Raw genomic sequence first — 17982 nt, 5'->3', positions numbered from 1 at the left:
CCTTAGATCATTTATCAATTGAAGAATGACTTGATTTCTTATAAATTAGAGTCAATTCTCTAAATATTTTGGAAATGAGGCTTTAACAGAACCTTTAACGGTGAAGATGTTTTCCCAGTTTGTTGCTTCCCTTCTAATCTTGTTTGCATTAGTTTGTTTGTACAAAGGCTTTTTAATTTGATGTAATCAAAATGGTCTCTAGTTCATCTCTGGTCACAAATTTCTTCTTCCTCCACAATGAGAGGTAAACTATCCTATGTTTCTCTAATTTATTTATAATCTCGTTCTTTATGCCTAGGTCATGGACCTATTTTGATCTTATCTTGGTATGTGGTGTTAAGTGTGGGTCCATGCCTAATTTCTGCCATACTAATTTCCAGTTATCCCAGCAGTTTTTATCATATAATGAAATCTTATCCCAAAAGTTAGGATCTTTGGGTTTGTCAAACACTAGTGTCTTGTGAACCTAACCTTTTCCACTGATCAACTAATCTATTTCTTAGCCAATACCAAATGGTTTTGGTGATTGCTGCTTTATAATATAATTTTAGATCAGGTACAGCTAGACCACCTTCATTTGATTTTTTTTTTTTCATTAATTCCCTTGAGATTCTCGACTTTTTATTGTTCCATATGAATTTTGTTGTTATTTTTTCTAAATCATTATAATATTTTCTTGGAAATCTGATTGGTAGAGCACTAAATAAATAGATTAGTTTAGGGAGTATTGTCATCTGTATTATATTCGCTTGGCCTATCCAAGAGCACTTAATATTTTTCCAATTATTTAAGTCTGATTTTATTTGTGTGGAAAATTTTTTGTAATTTAGTTCATATAATTCCTGACTTTCCTTTGGTAGATAGATTCCCAAATATTTTATGCTGTTGACCGTTATTTTGAATGGAAATTCTCTTTGTATCTCTTGCTGTTGGATTTTGTTGGTGATGTATAAAAATGCTGAGGATTTATGGGGATTTATTTTGTATCCTGCTACTTTGCTAAAGTTATGAATTATTTCTAATAGCTTTTTAGTAGAATCTCTGGGGTTCTCTAAGTATACAGTCATATCATCTGCAAAGGGTGATAATTTGGTTTCTTCATTGCCTATTCCAATTCCTTTAATCTCTTTCTTGACTCTCATTGCCAAGGCTAGCATTTCTAATACAAGATTGAATAAAAATGGTGATAGTGGGCAAACTTGCTTCACTCCAGATCTTACTGGGAAAGGTTCCAGTTTTTCCCCATTGCATATGATGCTTATTGACAGTTTTAAATACATGCTCCTGACTATTTTAAGGAAAAGTCCATTTATTCCTATACTCTCAAGTGTATTTATTAGGAATGGATGTTGGATTTTATCAAATGCTTTTTCTGCATCTATTGAGACGATCACATGGTTTTTGTTAATTTGGTTATTGATTTAGTCAATTATGCTAATAGTTTTCCTAATAATGAACCAGCCCTGCATTCCTGGTATAAATCCTACTTGGTCATAGTGTATTATCCTGGGCATGATTTTCTGTAATATTTTTGCTAATATTTTATTTAAGATTTTAGCATCAATATTCATTAGGGAGATTGGTCTATAATTTTTTTTTCTCTGTTTTAAGCCTACCTAGTTTAGGTATCAGTACCATGTCTGTATCATAAAAGGAGTTTGGTAGGACTCCTTCAATCCTTATTTTTTTCAAATAGTTTCTATAGCATTGGAATTAATTTTTCTTTAAATGTTTGGTAGAATTCAATGTAAATCCCTGTGGTCCTGGGGATTTTTTCTTAGGGAGTTGGTTAGCTTGTTCTATTTCTTTTTCTAAGATGGGACTATTTAGGATATTTACTTCTTCCTCTCTTAATCTGGGAAAGCTATATTTTTGAAGGTATTCTTCCATTTCATTTAAGTTGTCAAATTTATTGGCATAAAGTTGGGCAAAGTAACTCCTAATTATTGCTCTAATTTCCTTTTCATTATTGGCAAGTTCTCCCTTTTCATTTTTAAGACTAACAATTTGATTTTCCTCTTTCCTTTTTTTTAATCAGATTTACTAAGGATTTGGTTTTTTGTTGGTTTTTTCATTGAACCAACTCTTAGTTTTATTAATTAATTCAATAGTTTTGTTTTTTTTTTTACTTTCAATTTTATTGATCTCTCCTTTTATTTTTAGAATTTCAAGTTTAGTGTTTGAATGGGGGGTTTAATTTGTTCCTTTTCTAACATTTTCTAACATAACAGGCCCAATTCATTGATCTTCTCTTTCTCTATTTTATGCAAGTAGGCTTCTAGAGATGTGAAATTTCCCCTTATTACCACTTTGGCTGCATCCCACACATTTTGGTATAACATCTCATTATTGTCGTTTTCTTGGGTGAAGTTATTAATTATGTCTATGATTTGCTCTTTCACCCAATCATTCTTTAGTATGATATAATTTAGTTTCCAATTATTTTTTGGTCTACTTTCCCCTGGCTTTTTGTTAAATGTAATTTTCATTGCACTGTGGTCTGAAAAGGATGCATTTACTATTTCTGCCTTACTGCATTTGAGTTTGAGGTTTTTAATGTCCTAATATATGGTCAATTTTTGTATAAGTTCCATGAACTGCTGAAAAGAAAGTGTACTCCTTTCTGTCTCCATTACATTTTCTCCAGAGATCTGTCATAGCTAACTTTTCTAGTATTCTGTTTACCTCTTTGGTTTCTTTCTTATTTATTTTCTGATTTGATTTATCTAATTCTGAGCGTGCAAGGTTGAGATCTTCCACTATTATAGTTTTGCAGTCTATTTCTTCTTGCAGCTTTCTTAATTTCTCTTTTAAGAATTTAGATGCTACACCACTTGGTGCATATATGTTTAATATTGATATTGCTTCATTATCTATGCTACCCTTTAGCAAGATATAGTGCCCTTCCTTATTTCTTTTAATTAGATCAATTTTTGCTTTTGCTTGATCTGAGATCAGGATGGCTACCCCTGCTTTTTTGACTTCATCTGGAGCATAGTAGATTTTGCTCCAACCTTTTACTTTTACTCTGCATCTATCTCCCTGCTTCAGGTGTGTTTTCTGTAAACAACATATTGTAGATTACTGGCTTTTAATCCATTTTGCTAACTGCTTCCTCTTTATGGGGGAGTTTACCCCATTCACATTTATGGTTAAAATGACCAATTCTGTATTACTTACTATCTTGTTAACCCCTGTTTATGCTTTTCTCCCTTCTTTCCTCCTTCACCCCTTCCCCAGTATTAAACTTGTGAGCACCACTTGCTTCTCACAGCCCTCTCTTTTTCATATCTCTCTCTCGCCTTAGAGTTCCTTCCCCTATCTTGCTCCTTTTCCTCACAGTTTCTGTATTCCCTTCCACTTAGCTTATTCCTTCCCTTTTCACTTTTCCCTTCTCACTTTTCAATGAGGTGGGAAAAGTTTCACCATAAATTGAATATGTCTAAAATTTTTCTCTTAAAGCCAATTCTGATGGCAATAAGATACCCACTATGTTCATCCCCCTCCATTCTTTCTCTCAGATATAATAGGTTTCCTTTGTCTCTTCATAAGATGTAGTACCTCCACTTTACCCTTTTTCTGGTACAATGCCTTTCCCACATCTGGTTTCTAGAACAAAGTATACATGTATTCTTTATACATCTTTATAGCAGAAATATAATTCCCAAGATTTCTTTTTACCTTTTTAGGTCTCTATATTTGTAGATCAAACTTTCTGTTAAGTTCTGGTTTTTTCATCAAAAACAGGTGAAATTCACTTATTTCATTGAATGACCATCTTCTTCCCTGGAAAAAGATGGTCATTCTGGCTGGATAAGTTATTTTTGGTTGCATACCAAGTTCCTTAGCCTTTCTGAATACCATATTCCAGGCCCTTCGATCTTTTAATGTGGATGCTGCTAGATCCTGGGTAATCCTTATTGTGGCTCCTCTCTATTTGAATTGGGTTTTTCTAGCTGCTTGCAGTATTTTTTCTTTCATCTGAGGGTTCTGGCATTTGGCCACTATTTTCTTGCTGTTTTGACTTTAGGATCCCTTTCAGTAGATGATCGATGAATTCTTTCAATGTCTATTTTACCCTTTGTTTCTATGACTTCTGGGAAATTCTCTGATAATTTCCTGGAAAATAGTGTCCAGGCTCTTTTTTTCATCATATTTTTCTGGGAGTCCCATAATTCTCAGATTGTCTCTCCTAGATCTATTTTTCAGGTCTGTTGTTTTCCCAAAAAGATATTTCACATTTTTTCCCAATGTTTGATTTTTTTTCGTTTTGCTTGACTGATTCTTGTTGTCTCCTTGAATCATTCAATTCCATTTATTCAATTCTGATTTTCAATGAAGTATTTTCTTCAATCATTTTTTTATATCTTTTTCTAATTGTCCAATTGAGTTGTTTTGTTCTATGGAATTTTTTTCCATTTCACCAATTTTTTTTTCCCATTTTTTTTTCCATTTCGCCAATTTTATTTTTTAGAGAGCTATTTTCTGTTTCCAGTTCACTAATCCTATTTTTCAGGGATTTGATTTCTTTATCCACTCTGTCTTTAAATGAATGGGATGACTTCTCCAGACTCTCTTGCCAAGCCTCCCTCTCCTTTTCTCATTTTTCTTCTAGCTCTCTTGTGAGAACTCTTTTAATTTCTTCTATGAGATTCATCTGTGCTGAGGAACAGATTCTCCTTTGGGGATTCACCTGGAAACAGTCTGTTTTTAGTCTCCTCAGGGTTTAGAGTCTGCTCTCTATCCATATAGAAGGTGTCAGTGGTTAACGTCCTTTTCAATTTTTTGCTCATTTTGTCAGAGAAGAGTCAAATACAAACTAGCAAAGAAAAAAAGAAAAAAAAAATAAACAACCCAAATGTAATCTGCTTTTTGGGGCACAAGGCCTGGATGGTGTTACCGAGCTTCCTCTACAGACTGTAGGGGGCAGCAGCGAGGCACTAGCAGGACAGTGATGGCTATGTTGCGCCTGCACTCTGAGACTCCAAGAGCATGCTGAGACACTGTGGCGGAGGGGTGGCCAGGTCCCAAGAGACTCCAGCTATTTGGGATTGTATTCTTCACCCCCAGTGTTTTTAGCTTCTCTGCTGGGCTACTGACTTGCTGCCAGGCCAAAGTAGCCAATCCAATAGCAAAGCTCTTTCTGCAGAGAGATGGCTGAGATCACACCCCACCCCACTCTGGTCTACTCAGTGTGAGCTGCCTGCTGTGCTCTCACTGCCGCTGCCTGCTGTCAGCCTGTGCCTGATCTAAAACTGTCCCTGCCCTCGAGCAAAAACAGGCCTTTCCTGGTGAATTTCAAGGATATCTTTTCTTGGTAACTATTTGTGGGGTTTTTTTCAATCAAGCATTAATTTAGAGGCTTGTCATGAAATGGATTCTGAGAGAAAATGCGGAGCTTATGCAGCTATGTGCCTCCTCTCCACCATCTTGGCCAGAAATCAAAGGTTAAGAATTTCAAGGGAACTAATGAAAAAAAAAAAATCAAATGAAGGTGGTCTAGCTGTACCTGATCTAAAACTACATTATAAAGCAGTGGTCATATTTGGTATTGGCTAAGAAATAGACTAGTTGATCAATGGAATAGGTTAGGTTCACAGGATAAAAGAGTCAATTACTAAAGCAATCTAGTGTTTGACAAACCCAAAGACCCCAGCTTTTTGGATAAGAATTCACTGTTTGACAAAAACTGCTGGAAAAACTGGAAATTAGTATGGCAGAAACTAGGTATTGACCCACATTTAACACTGTACACCAAGATAAGATCAAAATGGGTTCATGATTTAGGCATAAAGAATGACATTATAAATAAATTAGAAGAATATAAGATAGTTTGCCTCTCAGACCTGTGGAAGAGGAAGGAATTTGTGACCAAAGAACTAGAGGTCATCATTGATCACAAAATAGAAAATTTTCATCATATCAAGTTAAAAAACTTTTGTACAAACAAAACTAATGCAGACAAGAATAGAAAGGAAGCAATAAACTGGGAAAAACTTTTTACAGTCAAAGGTTCTGATAAAGGCGTCATTTCCAAAGTATACAGAGAATTTACTCTAATTTATAAGAAACCAAGCCATTCTCTAATTGATAAATGGTCAAAGGATATGAACAGACAATTTTCAGATGATGAAATTGAAACTATTTCTACTCAGATGAAAAGGTGTTCCAAATCATTATTAATCAGAGAAATGCAAATTAAGACAGCTCTGAAATACCACAACACACCTGTCAGATTGGCTAAGATGATAACGTGTTTCCCCAATAATAAGACCTTTCCCGAAAATAAGCCCTCCCCTTACTGTGTAAGATTCCTCTAAAATAAGCCCTCCCCTGAAAATAAGCCCTATTGAGATTGCTACTGCAATGAAGGTGATCCCCTGCACTACATGCTACATTACGGTACCCTCTGTATGCACCGTCCCCCCCACCCCTTGGTGAAATGCACACCATGCTCCGAGCTGCATCCAATCAGAGATGCAGCAGTGAGCTCGTCATCCTGTTCTTCCCCAGTGATTTGCTTGCTGGCGCCATTGAGAGCAGTGCCACGGAGGAGAGCTGAGGCAGGACAACATAAAAACCCGGTATGTAAGCGGGAGTGTGGGGGCATGATGGAAGATAAAAGAAGAACTCAGGGGGCATCATGGAGGATAAAAGAAGAACTCAGCCAGCACTCACCATGCTAAAGAAATGAAGAACTTCCTTGCAGAGAGAAGAATAGCTCAAGTAATGATTCCTGAAGGAATGACTGCCTATCTCCAGACCCTTGATATTGCAATAAACAAGCCATTCAAGGACCATTTGCTCATGGAAGTCAATGACTACATTGAAAATAGAATGGAAAGAAATCAGCATGGAAACTTTGTAAAGCCCTGTCTGCAAGAAGTTGTGACTTGGGTGAAGAAGTCATAATTTTATCCCATGACTTCTTCACTTCAGCTATGTCGCCAAGGCACTATGAGCAGGTTACCTGGACAAGACATGTTCATTTAAAGAGAGCTATATTGCTGGACATGACAGATTGGGTCCACTTCTTCTGAAGGAAATAGAGGTGCAAGACATCCAGGATGGAATTCAGGGTATGGATACTTATGACGATGTTGTTGAAGAAGATGACATGATCATTATTGAATAAAGGTACTTTTTTTGTTGTTCACCTTTACCTGTTTATTAAAATTGCTGTCAATGTTCATTAAAATAAGCCCTCCCCCTGAAAATAAGCCCTCTGGTGTTTTTCTGTCCAAAAAAAATTAATAAAACAGTGTCTTATTATCGGGAAAACACGGTAGGAAAAGATAATGATGAATGTTGGAAGGGATGTGGGAAAACTGGGACACTGATGCATTGTTGGTGGAGTTGTGAATGGATCCAACCATTCTGGAGAGCAATTTGAAACTATACTCCAAAATTTATCAAACTGTGCATACCCTTTAATCCAGCAGTGTTACTGCTAGACTTATATCCCAAAGAGATATTACCGAAGGGAAAGTGATCTGTATGTGCCAAAATGTTTGTGGCAACCCATTTCATAGTGGCTAGAAACTGGAAATTTAATGAAAGCCCATCAATTGGAGAATGGCTGAGTAAATTGTGGTATATGAATGTTATGGAATATTATTGTTCTGTAAGAAATAACTAATAGAATGATTTCAGAAAGGCCTGGAGAGACTTACATGAACTGATAATAAGTGAATTGAGCAGAATCAGAAGATCATTATACACTTCAACAACAATGCTGTATGAGGATCATTTCTGATGGAAGTGATAATGAGAGGATCCAAATCAGTTCCAATTGATCATTAATGAATAGAACTAACTACACCCAGCAAAAGAACACTGGGAAATGAATGTGAATAACAACATAGCATTTACACTCTGTTATTATTTGCTTGCTTTTTGTTTTTCTTTCCAGTTTATTTTTACCTTCTTTCTAAATCCGATTTTTCTTGTGCAACAAGATGACTGTATAAATATGTATACATATATTGTATTAAACATATCCTTTAATATATTTAACATATATGGGACTACCTGCCATCTAGGGGAAGGAGTGGAGGGAAGGAGGGGAAATGTTTGAACAATAATTTTTGCAAGGATCAAAGTTGAAAAACTACCCATGCATATGTTGTGTCACTAAAAAGCTATAATAAAAATAATCTCACAACAAATTTTGACAGATTTTAATTTTTAAAAATTTTAATAAAATACTTACCATGTGCCAAGTACTAGAACTGGAGATATAAAGAAAGGCGAGAAAAAATTATCCCTTTCAAGGAGCTCACAATCTAATGGAGTAAATAATAAGCAAACAATTAGATATTAGTCAAGATCTATGCAGGATAAGTTGGAGAAAATCAACAGAGATAAGATACTAGAGATAAAGGAAATTTGATGAATCTACCAATAGGCATTTCAATACTTCTCAGCTCTACACTGTCCAAAAAGTTTCTGGTATATATCTCCTGTCAGTTATTATTCTCTTTATTGAAGAAACTTTTTTCTACTCATCTTAACCTGAAAGACTCAACAATTCTCTAAAGCTCCTGAGCCCAGCTTTCAACATAGACTCCAGGATGATACCTGAACATCCTCATTAGCAAATGGAAGAAATGTATGGTGGTCCAGATATAAATTTGTTTACTTGAGTCCATATTCCATGTGGGAAGAGCTGGGAAAATGTACTTGATAATGGAAACACTATTTGCCACACAATAGAATCAAAGGAAAAGTGAGGCCCTTTTTTTTTTCTTTTTTAATAACTTTTTATTGACAGAACCCATGCCAGGGTGATTTTTTACAGTCTTATCCCTTGCACTCACTTCTATTCCAATTTTTCCCCTCCCTTCCTCCACCCCCTCCCCCAGATGGCAAGCAGTCCTTTACATGTTAAATAGGTTACAGTATATCCTAGATACAATATGTGTGTGTACAACCAAACAGTTTTCTTGTTGCACAAGGAGAATTGGATTCAGAAGGTATAAATAACCCAAGAAGAAAAACAAAAATGCAAGCAGTTTATATTCATTTCCCAGTGTTCTTTCTTTGAGTATAGCTGCTTCTGTCCATCCTTGATCAACTGAAACTGAATTAGCTCTCTTTATCGAAGAGATTTACTTCCATCAGAATACATCCTCAAACAGTATCGTTGTTGAGGTATATAATGATCTCCTGGTTCTGCTCATTTCACTTAGCATCAGTTCATGTAAGTCTTGCCAGTCCTCTCTATATTCATCCTGCTGGTCATTCCTTACAGAACAATAATATTCCATAACGTTCGTATACCACAATTTATTCAACCATTCTCCAATTGATGGGCATCCATTCATTTTCCAGCTTCTAGCCACTACAAACAGGGCTGCCACAAACATTTTGGCACATACAGGTCCCTTTCCTTTCTTTAGTATCTCTTTGGGGTATAAATCCAGTAGAAACATTGGTAACATTATTGGTAACATAGGTTACAGTATATCCTAGCTACAATATATGTGTGCAGAACTGAACAGTTCTCTTGTTGCACAGGGAGAATTGGATTCAGAAGGTATAAATAACCCGGGAAGAAAAACAAAAATGCAAGCAGTTTATATTCATTTCCCAGTGTTCTTTCTTTGGGTGTAGCTGCTTCTGTCCATCCTTGATCAATTGAAACTGAATTAGATCTCTCCTGGTTCTGCTCATTTCATTTAGCATCAGTTCATGTAAGTCTCGCCAGTCCTCTCTGTATTCATCCTGCTGGTCATTTCTTACAGAACAATAATATTCCATAACATTCATATACCACAATTTACCCAACCATTCTCCAATTGATGGGCATCCATTCATTTTCCAATTTCTAGCCACTACAAACAGGGCTGCCACAAACATTTTGGCACATACAGGTCCCTTTCCCTTCTTTAGTATCTCTTTGGGGTATAAGCCCAGTAGAAACACTGCTGGGTCAAAGGGTATGCACAGTTTGATAATTTTTTGGGCATAGTTCCAGATTGCTCTCCAGAATGGCTGGATGTGTTCACAATTCCACCAACAATGTATCAGTGTTCCTGTTTTCCCACATCCCCTCCAACATTCCACATTATCTTTCCCTGTCATTCTAGCCAATCTGACAGGTGTGTAGTGGTATCTCGGAGTTGTCTTAATTTGCATTTCTCTGATTAATAATGATTTGGAGCATATTTTCATATGTCTGTAAATAGTTTTAATTTCTTCATCTGAGAATTGTCTGTTCATATCCTTTGACCATTTATCAATTGGAGAATGGCTTGATTTCTTATAAATTAGAGTCAATTCTCTATATATTTTGGAAATGAGGCCTTTATCAGAACCTTTCACTGTAAAAATGTTTTCCCAGTTTATTGTTTCCCTTCTAATCTTGTCTGCATTTGTTTTGTTTGTACAAAAACTTTTCAATTTGATATAATCAAAATTTTCTATTTTATGGTCAGTAGTGATCTCTAGTTCTTCTTTGGTCATAAAAAAAAAAGACCTCTTCCATAGGTCTGAGAGGTAAACTATCCTATGCTCTTCCAATTTATTTATAAGTGATGCCCTTTTAAAGACTCATTGAATTAACAATTCTTCCATCTAAGGAGCAATAAGGGAGTATTGTATTATTTCAAAATGCAAAACTATGCAAAAATTATAGAAAACCTATCTGATAAAGCTCTAGACCTGGAGTCTGCAGGATTAACTTTAAATCCAACTCTTAGACTCTTATTATCTTTGGGACCCTAGATAAGTCACTTAACCTTGATGTGCCTTGATTTATTCATTTATAAAATGACGAAAATAATAGCATGTTTCTGTCAAGATTGTTTTGAGGATAAAATGAGAAAACATTTATAAAATATTTTGCAATATAAAAGCTACTAATAATAATCATTGTCATTATCACCATAATCATTATTCCTATTGATGTGTTTGAGGTACAGTACAAATGACGAGATTGATGTTCAGGCATCAACTGTTGGAGCTCAGTCATGTGATGAATGCACAATAACCATTCCCTTTGCTAAAAGTAGATTAATTTAGGAGAAGTGGTGACATAGAAAATAAAAACATACAATAGACACCAGAATTGATAAATATGAAATAGAGTTTGGAATAATTTATTATTAAAGTATTATGCCATGAGGTGGAAGTATTTTATTGACTGAAAGATTAAATCCACCCTAAAAGGGTTAATTAGCTACAAAAAGGAGAAAGACATCATAGGTTGGGAGTACAGAAAAAGACACCACAAGGTAGATGCTGTGGCAGTCTATAACCCAAAAGGATTTGAAAAAGATGGCATGGGCAATGAGCAGATTTGTAGGAGAAATTTAATCGTGGGGGGTTGACATAATTTGAATTACTGACTGGACACAGTAAGGTGGGGCTACCCAAGACCTCCCCTGAGGATGAGACTATAAGGCTGAATTGATCCCCATCCCTTCCCTGTTTGTTTTAGGGAATAATTTTATCAGTACTTCAAGTTTTTTTCTGCCAATTCCTCTTAGTTATCCAGGACCTTATTAATATTATTACTGAGTCATCCATGTCTAAAAGTATCTAAATGTTTATTCCCAAAGAACCAGGTGCTTAGCTAATGTACAAGGTCATCTAGATTCAGAAAGGGCAGTTTCATATATGCAATGAGAAATTGTATGCAATAGTAGGTAGGGCTCTGGATTTGAGTCAGGGATATCTGGATTTGAATCCTTTTTCATATAATTAACTGTGGAAATATGAACAGTTTAATAATTTTTAACCACTAATAATAGTGACATTATTAATTACCAGTATTAATGAGGTCAAAATCGACAATATTATTGATAATCATGCCTCAGTTCCAAGGTTTGGACTCAATGTTTTCTGAGATTTCTTCCAGTTTTAAAGCAAGACACTATGGTTCTATAGGTCCTTATTCCAGTTCAATAAGCTATATACTATTCTGTTCAACTCTGGGCCCAGTCTAATTTTCTATTTGTACCATCTGTTCAAGATATACATACTGTTGAACAAGCTTTATGGAGTATCCATTAGAATATGTGTGGAAATTTGGGTAACAGAGAATCTTCATCATTTTGATCTGCCTGTACTAAACAGGCAGATCAAACTTCTTTGAATGATTACAGATCTCTTCTAAGAGATATTACATTAATTGCATCAAGCCCCAAGATACTGCAGTCTCTTAGAAATCTTTTTCTACTAATAGATATTGTCTATATACAGATAAAGCTTTGTTAAATTATGGGTAGAATTGAAGTATCATAACCAATATCAACCTGCATGAAAATTATACAATAAATGCTTCAAGCACTAAAGTTTTGCGAATTACTTTGTCTCCTCATTGCAATAAAATTCAAAAGCAATGACTGGAAAGACACATTTTATTGTCTACAGATTGCTCCACAGACAAGGAATCACCCTAAAATGAAAATAAAGCAGCAAAAATAAAGGAGTAAAGCAAATTGTCTTCCTAAAGTAACTTGACCTCAGAAAATACAAAATCTGGAGGGCTGAAATTTGGCCTGAATAAAGTTTAGACACCTCCAGACTGATTCCACTGAATTAACAAATAGCAGACCCTGAAGGCAGCTCCACTTGAAAGTGAGCCTTAAAAAAAAACCTCACATCACAAAGTTGATAGGTGATACTGTGAATAAGAAGCACCAGCTCTGGACTCAAATAAAATAGATGATTAAACAAAGGAAAAAAAGAACCTGACTATAGATAGCTATTTTGGTGTAAAAGAAAATCTGGATTTATATTTAGAGGAAGCTTGTAAGGTAGAAAAAAGTCACTGCTACCCCAAAGAATGCATACAAGTCCAAAAAGAGTTCTTGGAAGAACTTAAAAGGAATTCATATATATAATGTATATTAGAACCAACCCAATTGGAAAAAAAGAGGGTCATAATCTAAGAAAGAAAATAACTTTTTTAAAATTAGAATTAGATAAGAAAAATCAAATGATGTAAGACACCAAGAAAGAACAAAAAATAGAAAAAAAATCAGAAATGTCTCATCACAAAACAACTGACCAGAAGAATAGATAAAGGAGAGGCAAAATAAGAATTGTTGTACTACCTGAAAGTTTTGAACAAAAGAAAAAGAATCTGGATACAATATTATAATAAATTTTAAAGTAAAATTGTTCTGAACTTCTAGAATAAGAAGGTAAAGTAGAAATAGAAGATACTATCATTCATCACCTAAAAGAGATGTTAGGAGAAAAAAATTACAGGAATGTCAGAGTCAAGTTTCAAAACCCCCAGGTTAAAAAAAAATATTACAAGTAATAAGAAAAAAATTAAACACTGAGAAAATACATTCAGGATTTCACAAAACCTAGCAACTTCCATTCTAAAAGATAGAAGGCATTGGAACATTATACTTTGAAGAGCAAAAGAGAAAGGGATATATCCAAGAATAATTTACCTAGCAAGAAAATTATGAGTATAATCATAAATGGGAAAAATGTTTATTTGACAAACTGAAAGACTTTGTAACAAAAAAGACCAGAGCTCAATGGATAATTTGATATAAAAGATACAAAAGAAATACAATGAAAACATTAAACAAAATTATAAAATACATGAAAATGTTATCATGTAGAAGATTGCAGATACTGGGGGAACTTTGGGGTAAAGGTATACTTGAAGCAAGTACAACAGTGTGATTGATGAGATAATGGATCTCTCCTTCACATATAGTTAGTGTGATATAATGATGTAATCACTCTAGTTGACATATACTTAGTATGATATGGTGATGTAATGGTTCTACAATTGGTACATGTTCAGTGTGCTGTAGTGATGTCATCATACTAAGTAGTTAAGGGTTGAGAGAACTTGAAATAAAGAGACTTCGTCCTTGACCATCCTTGTAGTGCTCTCCTGCCTTCATCACTTCTCCATCTAAGACCAAGGCTTGTCCAGAGATCCTCCAGAAAACTAGTGCAGACATTACATTTTAGTGCCTAAATGTGGGGCCCTAGATGTAGAGTGCTAGACATAAAGATCTGGATGTAAGGACCTACACTAAGCAGTTTGACTGACACGATTGTAAGCTCAGTGGAGAAGTCCCTGTGGTCTGGAAACAGGGTGAGTACAAAAATAGACAAGCGCGAAACTTTGGTAAGGGGTAAGCTAGTCATGTTTGTTTTTCAGCTGAAATGGGGCAAATACTAAGAAAAGAGCCTCCCCCCTTCCGGTTAAGATGGCGGAGAGGAGGCTCACAGTTGCATAAGCTCCGCGCTTTCTCTCACTATCCACTTCATTACAAGCCTCTGAATCAATGCTTGACTGAAAAAAACCCACAAATAGTTACCAAGAGAAGCCATCCTTGAGATCCGCCAAGAAAGGTCTGTCTTTACTGGAGGGCTGGGGCGGTTTTAGATCGGGCGCAGGCTGAGGGCAGCGGCAGTGAGAGCACGGGAGCAGACTGGAGAGGGGGTGGGGAGTGATCGCAGCTGTCTCTGCGGGGAGAGCTTCGCTACAGGTTTGGAACCTGCAGCAAGTCAACAGCCCAGCAGAGAAGCTAAAAACACCGGGGCTGAAGAACACAACCGCAAACAGCTGGAGTCTCTCAGGACCTGGCCGCCCCCCCCTTCCCCCCCTCAGTGACTCAGCACGCTCTGGGATCTCAGAGCGCAGGCGCAGCACAGTCCTGCTAGTGCCTCACTGCTGCCACCTGCAGTCTGTAGAGGAAGCTCGATAACACACCCAGCCCCCCCCAAAGAAAGACTCCAGTTTTTTTCTGTTTTTCTTTGGTAGTTTGTCTCTGATTAATAGACAGAATGAGCAAGAAGCTGAAGAGGACTTTAACCCTAGACAGCTTCTACACAGATAGAGAGCAGACTCTAAATCCTGAGGAGACTAAAAACAGGCAGTCCCCAGGTGATTCCCCAAAGGAGGAGATCGTCTGTTCCTCAGCACAGATGAACCTCATAGAAGTGATTAAAAAGGCTCTCACAAGGGAGCTAGAAGAAAAATGGGGAAAGCAGAGTGAGGCTTGGCAAAAGGAGAAGGAAGCTTGGGAAAAGGAGAGGGAGGCTTGGCAAAAGAGCCTGGAGAAGTCAGTTAAAGAGAGAGTGGATAAAGAAGTAAAATCCTTGAAAAATAGGATTAGTGAACTGGAAAACAAAATTGGCGAAATGGAAAAAAATTCCACAGAACAAAAGAACTCAATTGGACAATTAGAGAAAGATTTTAAAAAAGTGAGTGAAGAGAATACTTCACTGAAAATCAGAATTGAACAAGTGGAATTGAATGACTCGAGGAGACAAGAAGAATCAGTCAAGCAAATCCAAAAAAATCAAACAATGGAGAAAAATGTGAAATACCTTCTGGGAAAGACAACAGACCTGGAAAACAGATCCAGGAGAGACAATCTGAGAATCATTGGACTCCAGAAAAACATGATGAAAAAAAGAGCCTGGACACTGTCTTCCAGGAAATTATCAAAGAGAACTGCCCAGAAGTCATAGGAACAGAGGAAAAAATAAACATTGAAAGGATTCATCGATCACCCACTGAAAGGGATCCTAAAATCAAAAAACCAAGGAATATAGTGGCCAAATGCCAGAACCCTCAGATGAAAGAAAAAATATTGCAAGCGGCTAGAAAAACCCAATTCAAGTATCAAGGAGCCACAATAAGGATCACCCAGGATCTGGCAGCATCCACATTAAAAGATCGAAGGGCCTGGAATATGATATTCCGAAAGGCTAAGGAACTTGGTATGCAACCAAAAATAACTTACCCAGCGAGAATGAGCATCTTTTTCCAGGGAAGAAGATGGACATTCAACGAAGTAAGCGAATTTCATCTATTTCTGATGAAAAAACCAGAACTTAACAAAAAGTTTGATCTACATATATAGAACTCAAGAGAAATCTAAAAAGGTAAAGATTAATCTTGGGAACTATATTTTGACTATATAGATGCATAAAGAATACATGTATACCTTGTTCTAGAAATTGATGTGGAAAGGACATTGTACCAGAAAAAGGGTAAAGTGGGGGTAGTACATCTCATGAAGAGGCATAGGAAACCTATTATATCTGAGAGAAAGAATGGAGGGGGATGAATATAGTGGGTATCTTACTGCCTTCAGAATTGGCTTTAAGTGAAAAATCTTAAGACATATTCAATCTATGGTGAAACTTCTCCCATCTCATTGAAAAGTGAGAAGGGAAAAGTGGAAAGGGAAGGAATAAGCTAAGCGGAAGGGAATACGGGAACTGGGAGGGAAAGAGGTAAGATAGGGGGAGGAACTCTAAGGCGGGGGGAGGGACACTAAAAAGGGAGGGCTGTGAGAACAAGGGGTGCTCACAAGCTTAATACTTGGAAGGGGGGAAAGGGGAAAGAAGGGAGGAAAGCATAAACCGGGGTTAACAAGATGGCAAGTAATACAGAATTGGTCATTCTAACCATAAATGTGAACGGGGTAAACTCCCCCATAAAGAGGAAGCGGTTAGCAGAATGGATTAAAAGCCAGAATCCTACAATATGTTGTTTACAGGAAACACACCTGAAGCGGGGAGATACATGCAGGTTAAAGGTAAAAGGTTGGAGCAAAATCTACTATGCTTCAGGTGAAGTCAAAAAAGCAGGGGTAGCCATCCTGATCTCAGATCAAGCTAAAGCAAAAATTGACCTAATTAAAAGAGATAAGGAAGGACACTATATCTTGCTAAAGGGTAGCATGGATAATGAAGCACTATCTATATTAAACATATATGCACCAAGTGGGGTAGCATCTAAATTCTTAAAAGAGAAACTAAGAGAGCTGCAAGAAGAAATAGACAGTAAAACTATAATAGTGGGAGATCTTAACCTTGCACTCTCAGAATTAGATAAATCAAACCAGAAAATAAATAAGAAAGAAGTCAAAGAGGTAAACAGAATACTAGAAAAGCTAGATATGATAGATCTCTGGAGAAAATGTAATGGAGACAGAAAGGAATACACTTTCTTTTCAGCAGTTCATGGAACCTATACAAAAATTGACCATATATTAGGACATAAAAACCTCAAACTCAAATGTAGTAAGGCAGAAATAGTAAATGCATCCTTTTCAGACCACGATGCAATGAAAATTACATTCAACAAAAAAGCAGGGGGAAGTAGACCAAAAAATAATTGGAAACTAAATAATCTCATACTAAAGAATGATTGGGTAAAACAGCAAATCATAGACATAATTAATAACTTCACCCAAGAAAACGATAATAATGAGACATCATACCAAAATGTATGGGATGCAGCCAAAGCGGTAATAAGGGGAAATTTCATATCTCTAGAGGCCTATTTGTATAAAATAGAGAAAGAGAAGGTCAATGAATTGGGTTTGCAATTAAAAATGCTAGAAAAGGAACAAATTAAAAACCCCCAGTCAAACACCAAACTTGAAATTCTAAAAGTAAAAGGTGAGATCAATAAAATTGAAAGTAAAAAAACTATTGAATTGATTAATAAAACTAAGAGTTGGTTCTATGAAAAAACCAACAAAATAGACAAACCCTTAGTAAATCTGATTAAAAAAAGGAAAGAGGAAAATCAAATTGTTAGTCTTAAAAATGAAAAGGGAGAACTCACCACTAACGAAGAGGAAATTAGAGCAATAATTAGGAGTTACTTTGCCCAACTTTATGCCAATAAATTCGACAACTTAAATGAAATAGAAAAATACCTCCAAAAATACAGCTTGCCCAAACTAACAGAGGAAGAAGTAAATATCCTAAACAGTCCCATCTCAGAAAAAGAAATAGAACAAACTATCAATCAACTCCCTAAGAAAAAATCCCCAGGACCAGATGGATTTACATGTGAATTCTACCAAACATTTAAAGAACAATTAACTCCAATGTTATATAAACTATTTGAAAAAATAGGGATTGAAGGAGTCCTACCAAACTCCTTTTATGACACAGATATGGTACTGATACCTAAACCAGGTAGGCTGAAAACAGAGAAAGAAAATTATAGACCAATCTCCCTAA

This window comes from Antechinus flavipes, chromosome 3 (genome assembly GCF_016432865.1).
Source record: "Antechinus flavipes isolate AdamAnt ecotype Samford, QLD, Australia chromosome 3, AdamAnt_v2, whole genome shotgun sequence".
NCBI classification, from domain to species: Eukaryota; Metazoa; Chordata; class Mammalia; order Dasyuromorphia; family Dasyuridae; genus Antechinus; species Antechinus flavipes.
This window is presented reverse-complemented; position numbering follows the sequence as displayed.